This window comes from Serinus canaria, chromosome 11 (assembly GCF_022539315.1).
Source record: "Serinus canaria isolate serCan28SL12 chromosome 11, serCan2020, whole genome shotgun sequence".
Lineage (NCBI taxonomy): Eukaryota > Metazoa > Chordata > Aves > Passeriformes > Fringillidae > Serinus > Serinus canaria.
Genome location: NC_066325.1, coordinates 6,364,887 through 6,387,386, shown reverse-complemented (window position 1 = coordinate 6,387,386; position 22,500 = coordinate 6,364,887). Strand labels below are relative to the sequence as shown.

Below are 22,500 nucleotides of genomic sequence, written 5' to 3'. Positions count from 1 at the left end.
AAGAGTGGCTCTTTTTTGGATAGAGACAGATGAGCAGAGGTGTGTTCATCAGGCAGTGCCCAGAGCAATGCTTCTCCAAAAATCTGGACCAAGGAGAATGTGATGTATCTTGTGATGTAAAGCTTTTGGCAACATCAGACTTGATCCTTACCTGCTGTTTTAAATTATGTCAGAGAAAGAGGCTGTGTTACTGCTCAGCAATTTCTGTGCTTTGCCAAGGGGGAATTTTGAACATCAAGACTGGTGGGAATCGTGGCTTGCCAATGGACTGCTTGCTCTGGCATTGTGGGCAGAGGCTGGGAGAACAGCAGATGTTTTTGCCCATGTGTGAAAGCATGGCCCTCCTGACTGAGAGGGAGGTGGCAGTGCCTTGGGGCATGCTTTCTGTGAAGTCACATGCAAATTCATCCTTCCTGAGAGTGGTGTACTGTAAGCTTTCTTAGTGGCTCAGCCCAATATTTTGCTACAGAAACCCTTTTTGTTGCAGTAAAATACATATTGCTCTTACACTTAAAAAAAAAAAATTAGCATTTTTGAGATGTTGCAATATAATATAGGGTCCAAAAAATGATTAACAAAATGTGCTTTGCCTCTTTTTCAGTGATATGTAAAAATGTGGGATAATTTCTTAAGGGGCAGTGAATATGCTGTATTTTGATTTTATCAGATAAGATGGCTTTTTTTTTGATTTGCAGAACCGTGGAGAAGTCTAGATGTAAGAATAGCCTTATTTAATATAAATAAACTGTTCTAGAGAATATGTTGGTAGCTCAGCTTTGGTTCTAGCTATTGACTGAATATCATTCTGCAGTTGTATGATCATATAGATGGCTTCCTCTGATAAACAGGCTAATGTGAATCACATTTCAATATAAAATAGGAAAAAAAAGAGGAGTGTGTTTTCTTCATGAATTAACTCTGGCTTGGCAGTTGTACTTATTAAAAAAAAAAGAGGACTATAAGTAAAACATTTAACACTGAACTCTAAAAAACATGACTCTGCTCCTTAAAGAAGTCCTGTTCCTGTGAAGTTGCATGTGCTAAAGGTGTTTGAACACAAGCATAACCTTAGAGTAAGATAAAAATGTAAACCATCTGCTTCAAAAGAGGATTCATGCACTCTAAGATGACTCAATGGAACTTAGATTTCTAAATCTGTGGCTTAGAGATATGAAATTCTCCAGGCACCCAGGTGCCTTGGGCAGGTGACTGTCCTTGTAAGCCCAGGTGGTTCCATATGTCCCCAGGACTAACACCTCCTTCTGCTCATGTCCAGAGCTTCCAGGGTGTGAGTAATGGACCTCAGGGCTGGATGCAGGACTTGGGAGCTCAGCCAGATGCATAATAAATATTGCAAGACTCTGGTCTTACATGAGTGCTGTATTGGATGTAGGTAGAAGTGCTTTGTTTAATCAGGACTGTGGCACTCTAGGAAATTCTGGAGTGATCATATCTGTAATTCATTTTGCTTCTGTTCAGCATTTGTGAGTCCTGTATATTAGCCAATTGTGAAATATTTGGAAAACACATCATTGAAAGTAAGATTTCACATTTGTATTTTCCCCTAAGTGTATTTAACTGTTAATGAAAGCCATGGGACTGAAAGCTGTTGAGACAGAAATCTTATTCAGGAGACTGGAGCTGTAGTGCTCTCTGACTCATTTGATCCTCCCATGTGTCCTTTGGGATTCAACCGTTTTTAAAAGGAATTACAGATAGCAGTAGAAGAATAGCTTTGTCACTGACTATTCATTCCATGGTGTTTCAACATAGGGCACAGATTAATGTAATTTATTGTGCTGAATTTTGTTTTCTGGACATCTGTTCAATGCACCCAAACTCCTCCTCTATAAGACTCTGAGGAGCCATCGTTTGGTAGCAGCTAGAAAGCATTGGGCTGGATATTCACTGGTGACTTGGAGGTATAACTCTTTATGCATTGGATCTCCAGTGCCCTGAGCTATCCAATTGTCTGTGTCAAATAACCCCAATGTGCCTTGTGTCAGATATTACTGATGTCACTATTGACATTGTGTCAAAAAATGTCATACCTAATGTCTGTCACTGAAGAATGGTGGCAGAGTCCAAATTTGACAAAAACCACTTAAGGACAGATAATGGATGTAATGTGGATCTTTCTTGCTCCCCTAACAGGGAACCAAGAAAATTGTGAGTGTCTATTCAAATTTTCTTATGCTGGCCACATTGCATGTTGTACATTTCTAGCTGCAGAGACTTTAGATTTGAACTTCTTAAAAATATTGGTAAACAGGGGAAGTTATTCAAAGCAAACTTGAAATGACCCCAGGTAGCAGGCACAGCTGCAGCTGGTGACAAGCTCCAGGTTGGTCCAAGGCAGGAGATGGCTTTAAATCCACAAATGCAGCGAGGCCAGAGACACTGGGCCATGAGAATCACAGAGGAAACAACAGATTTGGTGGCCCTCATTGCACTTCCCTATATTGTCTGTATTGTATATATAATTTATATTATTTTAAAGTGTTAAAGCTTTTAAAAATTTGAAGCTCATGATCATGTCTTAAGTGATGTTCATTGGTTTTGAGAGAAGGTGTTATTCCTATGGTCACTTTCCTTAAACTTTTCTAAATGGCTTGATGAGGCTAATTCCTCTGGATCTTCTTATAGTGTTCTAAAACTTTAAGGGGAGAATCTCTTTCCTGTGTGGATGTAGCCAAAAAAATACTTAAAACTGTCTCCAAAGAGAGACATTTTCAAGCTCTTTTGCTTATGGGAGTTATGGGATAATTTAAAATACCCTGATGCTGATTTGTAGATTTTCAGGGTTATTTTAGGAGTTGAATATTTTGTTTTTAATTAGTAGTATCTCTTGTGTCTGTCTGGCTCGTGGAATCAAGGTCTGCATCCCTTCAGAGGCAGCATCAGGAAGTTCTGCTGCTCTCAGATTGGACTGGGAGCAGCAGCATCTGGCAAGAGTTTGGCTTTGAGCAGAAAACTATAGTTATTCCAAACTACTCCTGTTAAGTAGTAGTAGTAATAAAAATACAATTATAGTGGACTGTAAAGCAACATTCTACTCTGCTCCCAAGCAACTGCCTACAATTTTCTCAAGCAGATGCCTTGTGTTGCCCTGAAAGCCTCCGGGCTCGTGTGAAGGAATGTCTGCTTGTGCTGTTCAGGCAGTTGGTGTGATTTGTTAGAGCCACGAGGTCAAATCTTGCCAAGCAGTAGAGAAATGCTGAGAGACAGAGACTGATGTAGCCATCAGAAGGCTGACATGTCGTGAGCTGGCTTGGTTTTGCAGAGTTTTTCAGGGAGTGAAGGAGTGGGATGCAGACAGTAAACATCCTAATGTCTGGGTCAACACACAGAATCAAACACTGCTGGGCTGCTCTGTGTGTGAGTACCTGCCCTGTGCCCTACCTGAGCTGGCTGCTGCTCACAACCCCAGAGCACTGGGACTGTAAATCACCTGCTGCTGGAGTCATGGATTGGTTCTAAGACACAATTTTTTTTTTTTTTTTAAAGAGCTCTGAATTTTGAATCCATACTAAAATTGTTTCTGAGACATCTTTGCCTAAAACACAATAACAAATAGAAAATTCAGTGTTCTCACATCATGAATAAACGCTGGGCTGCAGGAAGAGTAAAATCCTTCAGTAGAAGTGCTCAGGAAGGTAACAAGAACATAAAGGTAAAGCATTTGCCTAATTATCAGCATAACTGGATGTAACAAACAAGGAATAAATCACTTTTTTTGCTTCATTATGTTAAATTAAAAAATCCAGTCTTGGGCATTTTGCCTCTGAAATATACAGTATTTTCAACTTCAGAGCTGCCAACATTTCTCAAATAAGTGAAATGGCTCAGGTGATATTTAAGATGATTCGGTGTGATGATGAATAGCTCATTTACCATCTTACATTTAAACTCAGATCACATTGAAATGTGTGTTTGAAAGTCTAGATGAGTACATCTGGACTCACAGGCAGGTTGTCTTCAAAATAGCAAACAAGAATCTTCCAAAGTTTTTATGGGAGATTTCATTATGGAGATCCCATCCCTGAAAGACTCCTTCCCACTTTCAGCCCTGCATTGCTGTGAGTGTCCCGTGTTCCTTTTTCACAAGAGGCATCACCTATTAGGGCCTTAAAATAGGTTTATTTTGAATTAATAAGTAACATCTGAGCTTTTCCTGATGTAGTCTTGGCCTAAAAAGTGACAAGCAGAGGAAACACAGGAAGGTGCTCAGCTCTACCTCTGTAGATCTTGGTTCCAATCTGAGTAGTGGGGTGGAACTCAAGAAAAGAGCTTTCTTTTCATCCTTTACAAATTCCATCTATTAAAAAGTTTTGTTTTCATGGCCAAAATTGCTAAAGCTGTTCTGTTTGAATAAATAATATGTACTTTGAGATTCCTGAACTCTTTTCCTTTTGACTCTCAGATGCAATGACGAAGTTGTAGGCTAAATGCTTTCTTCAATTAAAAAAGGGAAAAGGACAGCAAAAGGGTAACTCCAGCAGGAGTGGGTGAATAAATGTGCTCTACCAGAACAACTGAGCCTGATGTTCAGGATATTCACTTATCAGTGTGAAGCTAAATCCCTGAACTACCTTTTCAGAGCCAGGCATGAATGTAAGGCTCTCCCATTCAAGAGGAATTTCTTTATTTCATCCCCCTGTAAGGTTCCTGTGGGTCCTTTGTTTTCCTTTTTCTTTTTTTTCCTGACCACTACTTTTATGAAATCCTGGTAATGCCTATTTGTAGGGCCTGCTGCATCTGCCTGCTCTCTGTAGCAAAGGCACAAATTCTGAATTTATAGTAATTCTAAAAACATTAATTCTCATAAAAATAGTTAATAGCCAGACTTTAGCATGGTCAACTAAGATGGTTAAGTTTGTTTAATACACAAATATAGTATGTTTTTATCCATTTAGTTTAAAATTCTCTTCCTCCTATTTAGTAGTTTGCTAATGAGAATACCTGTATAACAGTAATACTTTAATGGTATTTACTAACATAAATATTTGCTTTCTAGAAGCAATGTTACACAAAATTCCTCAACTGCAGTCTAAGCAACTGCTGGAATGTTTGAGGTAAGAAACCTGACCTTTGGGGAGGATCAACATCAGGAAAACAGAGTTTCCACTGTTTGTGACTTGTGTCCATAGTGAAGGGGCTTGGAATGGCAGGAAGGTGACTGACACACACTGTGTCACTGCTGAACCCCAATGGAAAGGCCTTGTCACTATAATGATATTGGTAACATTTTGCCTGAATTTCAGCAAATCCTTGTACGCTCAAAGCAGTCAGTTTGTCAAGGACCTTTTGTAACAGATCAAGGAAAATAAACAGAGACATTCATTTATACTAAATGTTAGGAATTGCAAAACCTATGTGGAAAAGAATAATTCTGAAATTATGTTAGCTGCAGCTTAAAGCAGAACAAAAAGTCGTCTTTGAGGCATCTTCTTTTCCACATAAATTCAGCCCCTTCTCCCTCAAACTATTTAGTTGCCAGCCATTATTGTCAAGTGCTTGCCCTCAACTTGCACCATAAGGTGTGGTGGCCAGGTGGCTGCAGTTGGTGCTGCAGTGACAGTCCTGGTGTGCAGGCAGGGCAGCTCTGCCTGGGGGCACAGCCAGGCACTGAGGGACACTGGAAGGGTGAAGTTTCTCCAGCCCTGCCTCCACTGGAGGCCTGCCCAGGTGGTAGGTGAACACACAGGAGCTTTCCAAAGTACTAAACTCTCACAGGCTTATTCTTGGAAATGCAGTTTTTTTGTGTTCAGGTGAGTGTTGACATGAGACTTGGGCAGGAACAGTCAGTTGGTAACATTTTTTTCCAGGGTGGGCTTGCAGTTGAGATCTGGAATGGAGATGCACTTTATTTATGATGCCACTTCTCTTACTCTAGTTATTATTTTTTTGAGGATTTCTTTGCAAAGGGTCTTCTACTCTTTTTTTCTTTCTTAGCAAAGTATTCCTACTTAGCTTATTTATTTTTCAGCTTTAAAACATCAGCATTTTATAGATCTGATTTTCACAATGTGAGGATGATTGCTACGTACAATTTGCAAAATTGTGATTAACCAGCCCCTGTTTCGAGTCAGTTCTCCCTAATTCACAAAAGGCTTCCAAGAATAGTCTGCACAAAATTCAGTGTGCAAATTGTAGGGCAGATTTTTAGAGGGCAGTTTAAAGAATGAAGTCCTAAGGGTTTTATCTATATTTATATCTCTTGTTAAACCAAACTCTTATGTAAATGTTACAATCTGTAAATAACAAGCTGAGCCGCTTTCTTAAAGGAAAGATTGCATCCACATTTTTTGAGATTTGGCAAAATTATTAACTTGCACAATAGACTAATATACAAGTATATTTGGAAGCAACTACCACTAGCCTGTGTCTTCATCTGTATTTTATGGATATTTAAAGGTTTAAGAGTACCTAGACCTTTCATTTTCCTGTAAAAATTGTCTGAAATTGAAAAACACTGCCCTTAGTGATGGCTTGAAAAAAATGGAGATAGTTTTTGTATACTTTTACTTTTTATAGCCATTAACATTGTAGTAAATCTTGTATTATTGTATACAGTCTAGATTATTCTTCATTCTTTTGCCTTTGGACAGGAAAGAAATTACTGGCTTCCATCAGTGTTATTGGCAATCCCCATATTCTGACATCTGTTCCTTTCTAAACATTTTACCAACCTTGATGAAATGTAGTTTAGTGTTAGAAGCTGACTTGAAGAAGAAATTGGATGATAAAAAAATAACATTGATTAAACACCAGAAGTAATTTACCAATGACTATCAATATTTTGATGGCCATTGCAGTTTATTGCAGAAAAGCTAGACATCTTATAGTAATTTTAATCATATATAAATCTTTGAATTAAACTGCATAAATGAATGCTCATTTTTTAAACAGAAGGATGAGAGACTGATCTTAGTCAATTTTAATCAAACTATTTGAGCTGTAGGCCTGAGAATGTTTGGGGCATATTTTACAGATGCCGTGCAATGCCCAGCTCCCCAAATTAAAAATCTCAATATTTTCTAATACACAGTGGACGTGTCATTCCTGATGTTGTCCTTTCCATGGAGCAACACTGGGATTTGCCCACTCTCGACCAGATGCTGGAGTGAGGGGCACTCCAAGGGGCCTCCAACAACAAGGGTGGTGGGTGTAAGGGTGGTGTAAACCACCAGCTTTATTCACACCCCTTTTTATTAACTGTGCTTCATTAAAGTAGAGCAGAGAAATAAAAGACAAGGGATTATTCCCTCTCAGGTGCCAAGCACAGAACAATTATGGTGTGTCTTCCCCCACTCTATGGGGTGGTGAGCTGCAAGAGGAGCTTTGCAAGAGGTTGTTGAGGGCTGGGGCAAAAGCAGGGGTGAGTGTTTCATTTCCAAGGATTGGAACAAGTTAATTACTCAGTGAAGGAGAGGTATGAACAATATCTTCTTGGCAAGGGAAGTATGTGGGAAATAAATTGAAAAGGGCTACTACAAGAGTGTGGGCTCTGATATTGTGAGAGGTAGGTGTACAAGAGGATGGGAAGGTGTGATTAGATATTTTCAGAAGCACTTAGCAACAGTCTCAGTGGAGCTGTTGAAATTCATGGGATTTACTATGGACTAGTAGTGTTTGGCAGCAGAGTTTGGGCAATGCTAAACTACAAGCCCCATGCCCTGTGTGTGGATCCTCCCTGCAAGGCTCTCAGTGAAGCTGTAATGCTTCAGAAGGGTGAGGAAGGCACATTTCTGCAGCTCTGTGTGTCTGGACCTGTATCAAAAATGAAATTGCGATTCTTGATGAATTCACTTCATTGCACCAAGATTTTCAAAGGTGGAATTACTCCTCTAGCAAAAGGGTCTTAGAGGACTCCCAAGCTAGTTTTTGATTTCCTTACCTTTGAGAGAAACTTGAACCATGAAGGGTTCAAGGTAGTTTCTGGGCTGTTTGAAGTGGAGGGGATTTGAGAGATTTGTTTTCTCCATTTTACAGAAAATTTTAATTTGAAGAAAAATTTTCCCAACATACCTCCTTCAGAGGATTCACATTTATTATCAAAACAGTTTTCCTTTAATTTCCCAAAAGTCATGTATGGTAGGAGTAACTGAGGGGTCTAGGTTAAAAGGGAGTATAAACTGACAATTTTTGGGTTCTAATACTCTGTGCTAATCATAAAAAATTCATACATTTCAACCAGAGATGTCTCAGCATGTTTTATAAGTTCATTCAAGGATGAATGAATTCTCACAGTTCCTTGCTGAGGATATTTAGTAGAGAAACTAAACATTATAGACAAAATGTCACTTTTTGAAAGTGCATTGTTTTTCTTAAAAGTGATTTTTTTTTTCTTTTGAAAACAGGTTGGAGTCAATTGTGCTTATACATATACCTACCAGGAGTGCAGTCTGGTGGTCAGGAGACTGTTCTGGGAAATGAGATGACTCAGGTTCTGATTCATGTCATTCCTGAACCTGAGTGTCTCAGAGTTAATATGTAAAAACAAAAATAAAACAATTTCTGAACCAGGCAAAGGAACAGGACTTGGCTCTTCCCTGCTGTAGCGTGTTCCTGTAACCACCAGGAGACAGAGATCTTCACTCTGTCTTCTTCCAACAAACTAAAGTCAACATCTAAAAATTATTTCAAAGAAGCTCTGCGAAACAAACTTTTTGAATACATTAAAAAAATTCTACTTAATTCCCACAAAAAAAAAGAAAGGATAGACAAACTAGAGGGACATGAAAGAAAATTGCCGTTGTGTGGTTACATTTTAGTAACTCTTGTTCAAGGAGGGGGAAATTGAGAGGAAGGCTCGGTTGTTTGCCCCGGTGTCCCACAGCTCAGCCAGCAGGAGTCTGAGGCTGGCCCCGGAGTGCCGGCTACCCAGGGCCATGTTCAGGCTGGGCGTGCCTGCCCTCCTGTCAGACCCAGAGTGCCTGGTGGCCTTCCCCTACCCTCTCCCAGCCTCCCTTTACCATATGGTCTCAAAGCTGTTGACGTTCACCTGCTCAGATATCTGTACAAACTACTAGTAGGAACTACATAAATATCTAACAGATGCACGCGCTCACCCTGGGATTAATGCATTCTGCACTCGGACCCGTCAGCATCACACCCCTTCACAAAGGCATTTTATTTTTTCACTTGCTCATGTGGTGTACACCTGTGACATGCTGGCAATGCACTTGCTTGCAGTGAGAGAGCCCCTTAGGTTCAAAGCTATCCTTATATCTTTGTTCCTTTATGCGTGAACCTTTTGAGGTTTTCTCTTAGTGTTCAAAAGGCTCGAGCGTGGCATTACATCTTTAAAACCTCTACTGACCCTTTTTTGAATATGCTGAATATAAAAGCAGAAACAAAGCAAGGAGAACTAGATAAATAGATGCAGGGAGACATCATAAGGGGGAAAAAAAAGCTCCTGAGCCTGCCAATATTACTTCATGCTTTTTATTGCAAACCTGTAAACTAACAATAGCCCACCACCTCACACAGCTGGGTGTGTGAATTGAAGGTGTGCTGAATGTGTGGGCTTTCCAAATGTAGCACAATAACAGCAACACCTGTGCTAAACCACTTTGCATTGATTTTATTTTTTTACAATATTTGCAGTCCTTCTCTTTTTAGAAGTCTGTATAGTGGGATAAAAAGAGGTCTTGCCAGGTTTAGTTTGAGTTTTAAGACTTATCTCTCAAGGTTTGATGGACCTGTTAGAAAACCACGTGGATTTACATATACCAAACCAAATGTAGGATTGAGTCTTAAAAACGGAGGAAAAAATGTTCTTCTTGTGGATCCAGCTTAGCTAATGTACACTGGCTTTGGCTAGCAGGCTCCTTGCAGCCCAGTTTGCTTGGCTGGTTGGTTGATTTTCAATTTTTTTAAACTAAGCAGCCAGAGTGTTTCAATAGTCAGTTATAGCAACAAAAGGGTTAAGAAAAATACTAATAGTCTGTAAGTGTATATCTTAAGGCACAACACTGATTTAAAATTATTAATGTTCAATAATTCATGGTTGTTTAATGAAATGACATATCAAATCAGAAAAAGTAGAAGTGAGAAATTTCTGTAACTTAATTCTCATCACTGCCGGACCATGTAGTAACTATCACTGCTATTATTATCTGGTAACATAGATTAGGCTTAGTGTTGTGTTTAATGTTAAATTTCAGGCATAAAAACAAGATGCTTTTCACTGCCAAAAGATTCACTGTAACATTCTGGGCTATGAATCTGAGAATTACAAAGATGGGCACCATTGTTAACATCTAAGCATACCTTTTTGGTCACTTTGTCAGCAGTACAAATGGGTCCAAGGGCTGCTCACAGGGCTAGTTAACCTTTTCTCCTTTAACAGCAGCTGAATTTGAGGTTCTTTTTCACCTAAGTACCTACCAATTTATGTCTGTAATTCCTATTAATTCTGAGTCGCTCTTTCTTACACTGTTGTTACTTGAAATGGAAAATATTGGGTACAGTCCAAGAGAAAAATTTATAGCCTGTCATTGTAGCCTTGTGCTATTTCAATATAATAATACAAATGCATTCCCTCTTTGTGATAAGTGTATTTTTCCTTTTACTTTCTCATGCGATGTTCAGACCCTTTCCAGACTTACTTTGTCTCTGTGATCCTAGAGATTATAAATGCTCAAGGAGCCTTTAAAGCTATTTGTTACCCTTTGAAACAAGGGAAGCAGACTCTCTTGTTCTCTGTCACACTCAGGCTGGGGCTGCAGAAGGCAATTTTTATCTTGTATAGCTAAAAGTTGGGGCTTGTGGTACTTTCCTGTTAGGTCACCTTATAAGCTTGTGGATATTTTCCTATATTTTTTATGGGAAACAGGGCATCCTCCAGTGTTAAAGAAGACAGAGAAAGTTTTCTGGGCCCAATCAAATTCCTGTTGATGTGTTTAGTGAGACAGAGATGGGACTAAGGAACACAGAAGTGCTGCTTGTTTTAGAAGTGAGAAGGAGACCCACTGGAAAAAAAATTTCTTTCCAGTAATCAAGGGAAGATGGGAGTCTCGCAGCAGTAATGCGGACTCCTCTAATTACCACTTCCAAGTTATTAGCATCTGGAGCCCTTTTTCCCTTTCCTATCTGGCAATTATAGAGTGGGATAGAGTAGTGTGCTGCAGAAGATGTAGAGTGGACTAAGTTTCTCTCTGTTGGCACTTGGTTGTTTGCTGAAATTGATACTTTTAGCTGGAGTCCAGGCATTTTACCTGCTCTTGAATCCCAGGCTGTTCTCTTCATAGATAATGTATATTCAAGGACCATGCAAATTGTTTATTTACTGCTCTGCTCCCTGCCCCCACCAGAGAACAAGAAACACATCTTAAAAAGCCAAAGAAAACCAGTCAGACACATGTTTTGCACATGAAGAATCACGTCTATAGTAAAATGGGATCCATATGTGTGTTTTGGATATGATCATCAATGCTGCGTTTAGCTTTGCCCACATGCCAGGGCGTATAGGCTGCTGCTGAAAGCTCAGAATTTTCTTGCTAAATCACACACAAAATTTGAACTTGAGGTTGCATTAATGTCATAAGTTCATAGTTTTCTGTTGTTTCTTTCCCCATGTATAGTGTCCTTTGTTTATAACTCAAATCCTCTCAAGATTAAACTTTAAAAAGACTCTGTGATTTAATGGACTTAGGATCAGATTCTAACCTCCAGTGTGGAACAAGCCTGAGTGTAGCACTCAATAGCAATAAAGGATTGTTTGCAGTTGTGAAGCAATGCCCGCCAAACATTATTCAGAAAAAAGATGCTGGGACTAATTTCTGCATGGATGAAATATTCAGATGAATGTTAAAAGACTGCGTAACAATAGATGGTGACATACACAAACGGTAAAAGAGAAATTACTATCATTCCAACATAACACTGCACTAATTTTTTTCTTTTCCCCACAACCATAAATATCTTCTCTTCAAGTTAGCATATTTCTTTATGTAAAGGCTTTTTCTATCTTGTACATATGTCCTGCAGGAGGATCTGGAGAGAGTGAAAAAGTGTCCTGCTTGAAACTGTTTGCAGTTTTAAAATTTATAAAGATAATTGACTTTTCAGTTCATCTTCCAAGTTTTGGACTTGTTCATGTGTATACATTAATTTTATTCCTTCCTTGCACTTTCCTCCAAATAAGAGCTATCTTGCAATTTTAAGACCAGATCTTTGCTGTTGCTCAGGTACTTTGTACTCCTCTGGTAGTGGAAAACATCTGTGACTTCCCTGGCCTCCAGAGGATTTGAAATACCTTCTTTAGACAATCCTCAGCAAGTGGCGCCAGTAGCAACAGTATCCCATCCCATTTTTCCTTCTCAGGATATGCTTGGAGCAGGGGGAACAACCTGTGACTCTGTGATTAGTTCCTGCTCTGGTGAAACACAATGAATTGACCAGGGAGCAGTTCTGAAGCTTGTTCTACTGCACGCCAAGTTGTTAGTGGGGAATCTGAAAATTATTTTGGAGACCAGTGCTATCACATCTCAGTTATTTTCAGGGGATAGGAAATGAGGTTCAGATTTTAAATATGGAAATATTCTTCCTGTTTCTGCACAGAGTTTAGATGTTTTGGGGCACTAAAGCTGTGTAATATAAGAAAACCAAATTTAAAAGTAAGTAATGCTCCAAGCAAAAGGGGTTTGAGGAGGGGAGAGAAGTCCTTGTGGCATTTATTTTCTTGATTCTCTATCCTTGTCATCATGGTCTTGATCCTGAAATATATAGCAAGCTGCTTGCTACTAGCACTTTGTTATATAGTAACTTTTCAGCCTTCCTTCTGGGGTTAGGTGATCAATTACTTTCTAAAGAAAACAGGGTGTTATTTCAAAAGCTGTGTTTTATTTTCATTTATAATTATCTCCACATCAGTCTTCAATCTGGAATCTTGAATTGGCCACATATGCACACTGACTTGCATGTAGAAGATCTGTGACAGCAGTCACGTGATGCTTCCATACCATAATTATTCTCTGTATCAGGCTCCCAGTCCTTGAGAGATCTGAAAAATTTACAAGAAAGCTGGTTTGAGTGCACCTGTGGGAGTCAGAACTCACCTTAGATTTTTATGTCATCGATAAATAGATTTCTTTAAAAAGGAAAGGAAGTGCCTTTAACTTCTTACTGTCTTAGCTTTGTATTAGAGAGCAGTTCCTTAAAACAGTAGACCCACAGAAGCAATGCCATCAGCTGGAAATCTGGTCCATGTGAGCGCTTTCGTGAGTTGTTCTTGCATCTTCCCCTAAATGTTCTTCTTAAGTTTTGTGGTTTAACAATCATCTCTCAAATTCTTCTATGGAATGTATATTCCCCTCATCTATTGCATAAGAAATCCATATGAAGATAAGAGGGTTTTGATTTTTAAGAGGGGAAATGGTTAAGCTGATTTTACTGAAGTGCTATTGCTTGCTGAAAGTACATGTATAAAATACATAGAAATAGCTTCATCTCCTATCAGGTGACCTCAAGATCTTATCTAAAATATGTTATTTAAGAAACATATACATATTTCCATATCTAAGTTGATCTTTTAAAAACTTTTCTTGACTCTGTAAGAAATCCATACTTATATACCTTAGGTAATCTTTTCAGCAACAGTTGATCCCAGGGAATATCATGGGACAGAGCAGTATGTCAGGACTATAACTGTAAAATGCACTTGAAAATAAGGCTAAAGGAGATCAATCCAGGTAACTTTTCACTTGGCCAGAAGGATGAAAGGAGAAAACATTTTGGCTGCTCAACAGCCAGATCTCATGAGAGCCTCAGGTGGGAGTTCCTTTCGTTCTGATGAGGATGTGCCTCCTTGCAATGGCATCTCAGATAAATTCACTGAGATTTCTTTAGAAATACAAACACCAGTGCTTGCATGAGCTCCCACATGAAACCTTGGTTTCACACCCTCCTAGAGAGGGTAAGTGCCATATTGTGAACCTGCAGGACCCCTCTGGCAGGTCACAGAACCCCACAGTTGAGCCGTGCAGCCCCGGCGCTGCGGAGGCCAACTGGAGCCGTCGGAGGACGACATCAGCAAATCAGTGGCTAATAAAGACAGGCAGCAACAGCAGCAGCAGTGTTGGCCTTCTCCACAGCAGGGTACCACAGATGTTTCAGATAACAAAGTGAGCTTCGCTGACAGAACATGTGTGTAATATATAAAATAATGGGAACCGAAAGGGGGGGGGGAAAGAGGCCACTCCAATCCAGCCATGTGAAAATGTTTTTTATTTATAAGTGAGCAGCTGAATACGAATGTTGTCTGCTCCCATAGAAGTAAAAAATAGCAGGCTGATGTGGATGAGAGACTTCACATGGTTTCCAACAAAATAGTCAGTGCATTGAAATCTTTTTCTTGTCCCCAGACTTACAGCTGGGGCAAATCCATGCAATTTTATTTTCTAGAGATTATACTTTTTTACCTCCTCTGATGATATGTCTGTGCTGTGACTGGAGACGATCATGGCCAAAGTTTCCTGTGTAACACTGTGGAATGCTGGACAGTTTTTGGACAGGACCAACTTTACCAAATAGTTGCTAGACTTGGGATTTTTGCAGGGTGGACCTGGAATATGCAGTGATGATCCACAACTACCTGGAAAAAAATCCCATGAGCAGCTCTCAAGTACGATAATTAGCTGTGAACTGGAAGAATTACAGCAGAAATCCCTGGTTTTATGATATAATAGGCTTACCCTCTACTGTTCAAGTGTCCCAAAGTAATAAGATCAACCTCATAGTTGAGGAAACCTTGGGTGAAGGAGACTTTCACAGGTCTTTTCTGCACTGGTCCCAAGGGCATGAACAAGGAGCATGTGTGGGGCACCCTAGAAATTGCAGGGTGACTGAGTGCTGGTAGTTGGTGAGAGGTACCATTGTGTAAGGGCCCCATGTTGACTTTGTGTGTGGCCTGCTGAGTAGTGAAAGCCTGCAAACAGCCCAGGAAGATCACCTGGGATGCCTGGTCATGCCCCTCCATGCCTTCTCCATGTCCATGCTGCACGGCCAGCACTCAAACACCACCAGAGAGAGCTGCCCAGGGGGGTGCAACTTGTTAGCCTGCTTTTGAAGGGTAACAGACAATGGGATTCTGCAGGGTGGAACAGGAAGCTCCTATCAGAGGCTAATAAATGTTTCCTTGTAAAATGGGGAGATGCTTATGTGAGTCCAGATATAAAGTGAAAGTGAGACAGCCCTCAGAGGAATTACTGAGGTAATAAATGTACTTACTAGGGCAGTGTGTGCCAGAGCAAGACAGAAATGGGCTGAGACCAGGAGAAAATTAGAACCTCAAGTGCAAACTGAAGCTTGGTGGTCAGATAAAATTCAACCTTTTCCTCTGAGAAAAGAGTGTCTGCCCTGACTTGATTATCTGGGATTGGTGTGGCCGATGAGAACAACAGTGTAGGATTTCTGCCATGTGTGCTGCTTTAAGCAGTAAGACATGAACACAGAATATGGTAACCAGCTGAAAGAGGATTTGGCTCTCAGCATATGCATATTTTATGTACAGATTGTGCTGTTGCAACTCCAGTACCTCAATGGGTCAAAGGCTGTTTGTGTGTCAGATTATTGTGGCATGTGGCTCGGCATTGCAGGGTGGCTAAAATCCTTTGAGGCTGCTGGCGGGATCTGAGGTTTGGCCCAGCACAAAGCCCTTCTGCATGTGCAGGATGGAATCATCTAACCTGTGAGAGGTGAGGGCATACAACCACTCACTGTAAAATCAACATGAAATCGGAGCTGTATGATCTACAGTAGATGTTTCTGTGGCTGAAGTGTAACTATGGATTAGGCAAATTGCTCCAAAAATTTTGTGGCTACATATGTGCACTAGTCACTTCAGCAAGGTTTATATTTTCAGTGTTTCTCAAAAGCCAGGTTTTTAAAAGCAGGACTTCTATAATGTACTCCTTAACTGAAGAAAGTAAAAAAAAAATCCTGATGATTTTTTTTTTTTAATGAAAGTACATTTACCTTCTCTGAGCAGCATCTTATAACTGAGATCCACCTTGAACATGTCAAGGTCAGAATTCAAGACACAGAATATGCTCATGGGCTGCCCAACAAGATACCTTTATTCAGCCAAATTAGAAAACTTGTGTGTAACCCAAAAGATCAGAATAGAGTTCTTATTGAGCAAGGTTAGGAGGGATAGAAACAATCGGCTTATATAGAGTATTTTTACTTCATATGAATGTGGTTATGATTGCTGAAAATGTATCCTTTGCATGAAGTACAAGCATAATCCTATGCCTACTTTGCCCTTTGAGTAAAAGTATGCTTAATAGCAATTTCAGGGGAAAAAAAAATCTATTTAAAGCCTGTTGAGCAGAATATCCACTTATAGAGGGAAGCTATAAGTGAATAATGTTAATGGAGTTCTGTTTTGTAAAATGCATAGGACAACTAATAGAATCAAGCTCCTATAACAGTGAATGATTGAATTACATTTAAGAGAGTACCTAATTTATGACCTTTAAAGATAGTTTTATAGTTGTCTGTTTTTGTCAATCCTAGACCACCTTCATACAAAAGTTTTTAGAAATCTCATCTCTCACTTTATATTATGGTCAGAGAACCTTTTGTGCTATTGTATGTCAGTTTTAATGTTCCATTAAAACATTTAAGTAGGCCAATTACTGAAAAGAAAAAAAATGCTTTCTGGAGAAAATTATTATACCTGTTTATAGGAGAAGTTCTTTAAATTTTGAACAATAGGGAAGAAGAATGACCCGACCCAGGATCTCCTCAGAAAAAGAAATTAAGCCCTATAAATACCAATTATTGAGTGCTATTCCCTTCAAGGAGTGGATTTTTGTAAAGTAGAAGTTTGTGCGCAACTTCTGCCAATCACTGAGATATTATGAACAGAAATGTGAAGTTTTATACTGCTCTCATTTTTTTTCCCATTTATTTTTACAGTATGTGTTTGGTTTTTTGCTGTGAAACTCTGATTCTGTGTTATTTTGCACAAAGGAAAACCACAAATTTACTGCACACTTGATTAAAACTGCTTGTACTTTTATTTTAAAGAGGCTGTTCTTGGAGTCATTTGATGCTGGTTTTGCCTTGCTCTGTTCAGGAAAGTCAAGTGAATTTGAGAGCTCTTCCACGTAGCATTGGAATTTGTACAGAGATTCTGTGTGGGAATACCCTTCCTTAACTCTGCTAAGTTTTACATCATTCCTTAAAGCATTCTACAATTTTGTTAGCTTTTGTGCTGGAGGGTTCTGCCTGCTGTGGTGTCATTGATTGCTGTCCTAAAAGAAGGCAGAGAACAAAGGTGGAATAAGCTGCTAATCTTCTGGATCAGCCAGATGTCATTCAGTGGTATATGAGAATTTCAGGCACGGATCCTTAAGGAAAAGGGCACAGAGAGGGGCTGTGAGGCTGCCAGAAGCAGCCCTTGCCTTGTGGCACCCAATTGCCAGAGCACTGCTGTGTCATGCTGCCTTAAATGTGGCTTTTGCCTGCTGGGTGCAAGGGAGCTCTCTGGGGAGCATCACATTTCCAGAGAGCTACAAATGGAATTGGCTACTTTAGGAATGCTATCATCTGATTAATTTTTTTTATTTTTTTAAGATCAGTTTAGCAAGGAGGACCCTAGCACTTTATAGGTCTTGCTTGTTCGCTGTGAAAGCTCTGTGCTGTAGCTCTGAGTTCCTGTTGAGGTAATCTCAAAATTCTTACTGCTGCAGAATCAGAGCCAAAAGGGCTGGACTGCATGTGTACAGCAAGGAAAAGACTGGAAAAAGCCTGCGAAATTTCTCTGGCTGATCATACTTATGGTTCTGTCCTTTACAATGTAAAGTAAAAATGTATAAAAAAAATGTATTGTTTTACACAGAAGCTCCATTATAGGTCAGGCCTTTTCCTAACCAGCCACTTGAGAGTGGCTCCACTTGACTCCCAACACAATTTACTCTGACCATTAGTTAAGGACTGTTTCTGCTGTGTCTGTGGTGTTCCCAGCTCCATATGGTGGTAGCTTAAGGCTGATCTAAGAGTAAACAAAAAGCGCAGGGTTTTGGTCACGCAAAGGTGTGGGACTCAGTTTATAAAATTAAAGAAGACATTAAATGCAGGGGACATACTCTGTTTCTCATCAGATATGCCAGGAATTGGAGGTTAGGTCTCACCTCTTTTATTCATAGCTGTTGGTCCATTATTTCAAAGTAAAACTCTCTTTTGGAGAGATTTTTTGTTATTTTATTGATGCTTTTCTGAAAATGAAGTTCCTGCACTATACTGCATGTTCAGTATTCACAACAAGAAGAGGTTCTGGCTTTGCCCCAAACTGCTGACAGTCTCAATACTTTTACAGCAAGCATCTCTGGAGAACTGAGGAAGATTTTTGGAGGATGAGAGGGAATGTCAGGCTAAAGTACCGTAAATAATTTATAGACCTCAGATAATTGTCCTGTGACAGCTCCCAGTGCTTCCAGTTTCTTCCTACCACCCCTATTTTCAGCTATCAGTTATAGAATCTTGACTTAATATTGCTAATTGCATAGTAAACAGAACAATATTGTTTGCCCCAAGACAGATTACCATTTCTCATTACAGAATTCACATAGACCACAAATCATTGATACCATCTCCACCAGTTATAATAAAGTTTATCTTCAATCTGATAAAAAGCATGTACTGAATAATAACTGTTGCTCTTATTGTAAGTGGTTTAAAAACATGCTTTTTAAAAAGCTTGGTAGTTCACTGAAGTTGCAATTCTGCATTTGCCCTAGCCAAGAGAGGTGAGAGTTGGGGACAAAAGTGGTCAGATTTCCAAGCATGACTGTGGCTGCAATGTGTGTGGTGGCACTTGACAGCTGATGAACCTCTTACTGTTATCACAGTCAGCTAAACACAGTCAGTCCCACTTTCCCTGCATTTATCTATATTTGTACTTGAACCCATTGTTCAGTGTGTTATGGATTTGCATCTTTAGCTTATTCATAGAGAATTAAAGTGCAGTGGATGTTGTAAGAAGGTTTATCTCTTCAGTTCAAATTCTAGAGATCCTCGTTGGTCTGCAGATTTCTGCCTCAGTCCTGAGATGCGCGCTTGCTCCTGCAGCAGTGCAAGGACAGGCACTAAATCCTTCTGGAAAACTGCCTGAAAAAACAGGTTCATTTTACTTATGTCCCACCACTGCTTATGCACATGCATAGATGAAGAAGAAATAATTTAGCATGACACAAACCACCAAAATCCATAAAGGGGATACCATGGCAGGAGTATGGATACTGCAGTACTTTTCAGTTTTCTTACAAAGGTGGAAATCTTCCAGTAGTGCATTTCAGTCTGTCCTGGTGAATTTAGATCCTTGGTGAGGTTAATCTTTTAGCCCTGCATGTTTTTATGTCATGTATACTGAGATGGAAGCAATTGCATCATTGTGTGTCATTTTGAACAAGACTGGCCCAAATGTTAACTGTCACAGATGAACTTTGCATTTTGCTACCTCCTTTCATTGAGATGAGGCTCAGCCAGCAAGTTCAGCCCTAAATACAAGCTTCCTCAAAGCCTAGCTCTGCTCCTGAACCAGGGAAAGGCTAGTTTGGTGAGAAATCCTAAAATCTGGGGCCAGTTTTAAAGTTCAGTGATTTCATAAAACAGCTGAAAATATTGTGCAAGTCCATCAGGGTTTGGACCAGGGTGTGTGAAGTTGTGATTGAATCAGGTTCTGGTGTAATTCTGTGGGGAAGCAGGGATTCAGAAGGATTCTTTCAGAGTTGAACCCCAAACTCATTAAAATATTACAATAAAGTAATTAATGCACATGGCCACTAGACACTCTTAAAATGTAAATTTCACAGCTGTAAGAAATTAGATTTGTTTAAAAATAACAGAAGGCTCAAGTACAAATTATGGAGTAAAAGCCTATAAAATTTCAAACTTGGTTTTAAGGCACAGACTTTTTTTTTTTTTTTTTACTAGCTCATTTACTTCAGCACTAGTGTTCAGAAATGGAATTCCTTCTCTGCATTTTGCTTCTGAAGTTGTAGTTAGGTACCAGTGTAGAGATGAATAGTTCTAAAGTTTTTTTTATCAGAAGGTTGGACTTGGAGAACAAAGCAAAATCTGAAAGGTGTCTGTGCCCCATCTGAAGCCCATCTTGTGTGCAGGAGGTGCAAGCACAGGTTCCCTGAGTGCCTGTGTGAGCTGTTTGCACAGCTGGGGGGGCAGGTAGGAATAGTTGGCAACGCTGCTTTTTCACTGCACATGTGTTTTGGCTGGCATGAGCAGAACTTGACCTCTAGGAGCTACTCAAAGGGGTGAATGCCCTCAAATCATTCTGTGCCACAGAGGACAAGAAAATTTAAGTGGCTTCAAGGTTCAGAAGCAATGGAGCCAAATGGATTTTTCAAGGGATGTAACATGTGTCTTTTCAGTGCAGAGGCCTTATTCCAGATCCTCCAACACTTTCTGACCTGTTGGTGTTTACAAACATGGGCCTGACTGTAATGCAAGAAAAGACCTTGACCAGCAGTGTATTTCAGTCTGTTTCCATTCAAAGCAGTGCTGAAATACAGGGCTCCACCATGGCCCCTTGGCACACCAGCTTCAGTAGAGTACTGAAATGGCTGAAGGAAGGAATTCCAGTCAGAATGTGTTCCAGATGAATCCTGTTGGAGATCCATTTCTAAATATATGCTACGTGCCTAACTACTAAAAAGTTCAGATTATGACCCCTCTAATGTTATTTTAATGCTAGTTTTTAAAATGTAATTATAAATCAAATTGCATTTGAGATCTGAAGCTGACAGTAGTGAGCTGAAACACTCTAAGAGCTGCTTTAAAAATAACCCCTCAAACTTTATTACTGGTTTCAGAAAGGGAAGTGCAAGTGGACTGGCCAGATTCATCCCTGCTGCTCCCATCAGCAGACAGGACAACTTGCTAAGTGCCAGTTGTGTTCTGGTTTACAGAGACATGACATGGGAGCTTTTATCTTTATCTGGAGATTGCATTTTCAAACTTTGAATATCTCTCTTGGAGCTTAAGTAGAAGACACGAGCTCATTTAAATCATGTTTCCTCCTTTCTTTTCTCATTCTTTACCATAGTGAATTTACCTGAAAATTAAGACTTCTAAAACCTGCACAGGAACCTAAAAGTTGAGAAAAGCACGATGTTATTTGGCAAGTGCAAAATTTTGGGGCAATGCAAAGCAATTACAGGGAAGAAATGCACTCAGTGACTTTTGTGCTGGTCAATGGTATCTGTAAGAATGTAGTTTAAAAAGGGGCTGGAAAAGATACCAGAAGGACAGAGCTGAAAGACTGTAAGCATTCAGCAGGGTTGAAATGTTCTGTTCAAATAATGGCTATAATGATTTTGGTAACTCCATATTTCTTTTTCCCCCCTTTTAGAAAATGTAAATGTTTGCATTAGATACTCCTGTAACTCGCCTAAAAATTAACTAGTCCACAAGGAGTGCATTAGAAACTATAGGCTTTGAATTTCCATTTATATAGGTGTAGTTTAAGGGGGAGGAAGGGAGGGAAGAATAACTGGGTAGGTAGATCTGAACAAACAAGTCACAGTGACTCCTTAGGTACATTTTGGATTTTTTTCTTTTCTTGTGAATGTGGAAAGTATTTATTCAGTAGTTACTTACAGACCTCTTCAGCGAATAATGTATTTTAAAAATCTTTATTCGTAGAGTTTTTTGTTTTGATTATTTATAAATTTATAGTCATAGCTGGTTACCTAAATCATGTTATTTCTTCTGTTCCCTGATTGCATGAGTTGAGTATTTACTTGATTCAATACACAATGTAAATTTTGAATGTTACAGCTGAACATACATCTCAGAATTTTTGTTTGGTTGCTCAGTTACATAAATCAGCCAGTTAGAAGAGGGAGGGGACGTACCACATGATCTACTTAAGCAGCTAATACTTTAAAATTTTGAGATTATATATCTAGAAGTATACATTTTGACCACAGTATGTAGATTATATAAATTGAGTGGTATTATTTCTATTCCCTGATTAATGGTTGATGCTGTTACATCTACAGAATGAATGTCAATTCAAACTTCAATTTGAAATTTGAAGTCAATGAATATTTAAGCATTCATTCTAGATGTTGACTGTGAAGACATGCTAATATTGGTACAGCACATATGCTCCAAATTTTGCAGACAGACAAAAACAGAAAGCAGTTACGTGTTTCTAATGCTGTTAACTCAAAATTTTACTTTGAATTACAATGTTTTATAATATTTACACAGGTCTCATTTTTACCCTCTTTTGCAGATGGAGAAACCAAGGCAAAGAGGTTAAAGGATCTCTCAGAGCCCCAGAGTGTTGATGTCCGTCCCCTCTCCCTAGACATGTGCACAGACTACTAGACTTCTCTGCTCTGGCTGCAGGTAAGACATATTGTACATACAAGGGGATCAATTCTTGAATTGACTTAATTCCCAGAAAGGTGGTAGAATCCCAAATATCTAACTTTATCATATCTAAATATACTTGTA

General features: G+C 39.4%; 1 protein-coding gene across 4 annotated transcripts in view; it reads left to right on the top strand.

The window, feature by feature from the left end:
- ZNF536 (zinc finger protein 536) overlaps positions 1-22,500 on the top strand; it is a 344,640-nt gene that overhangs the window by 79,860 nt on the left and 242,280 nt on the right. For all 4 annotated transcript variants that reach the window (XM_050979000.1, XM_050979001.1, XM_030227630.2 and 1 more), the window contains exon 4: positions 22,277-22,392. The gene's annotated coding sequence lies outside the window, so the exon portion shown is untranslated. The remainder of the gene's footprint in view (positions 1-22,276; positions 22,393-22,500) is intronic.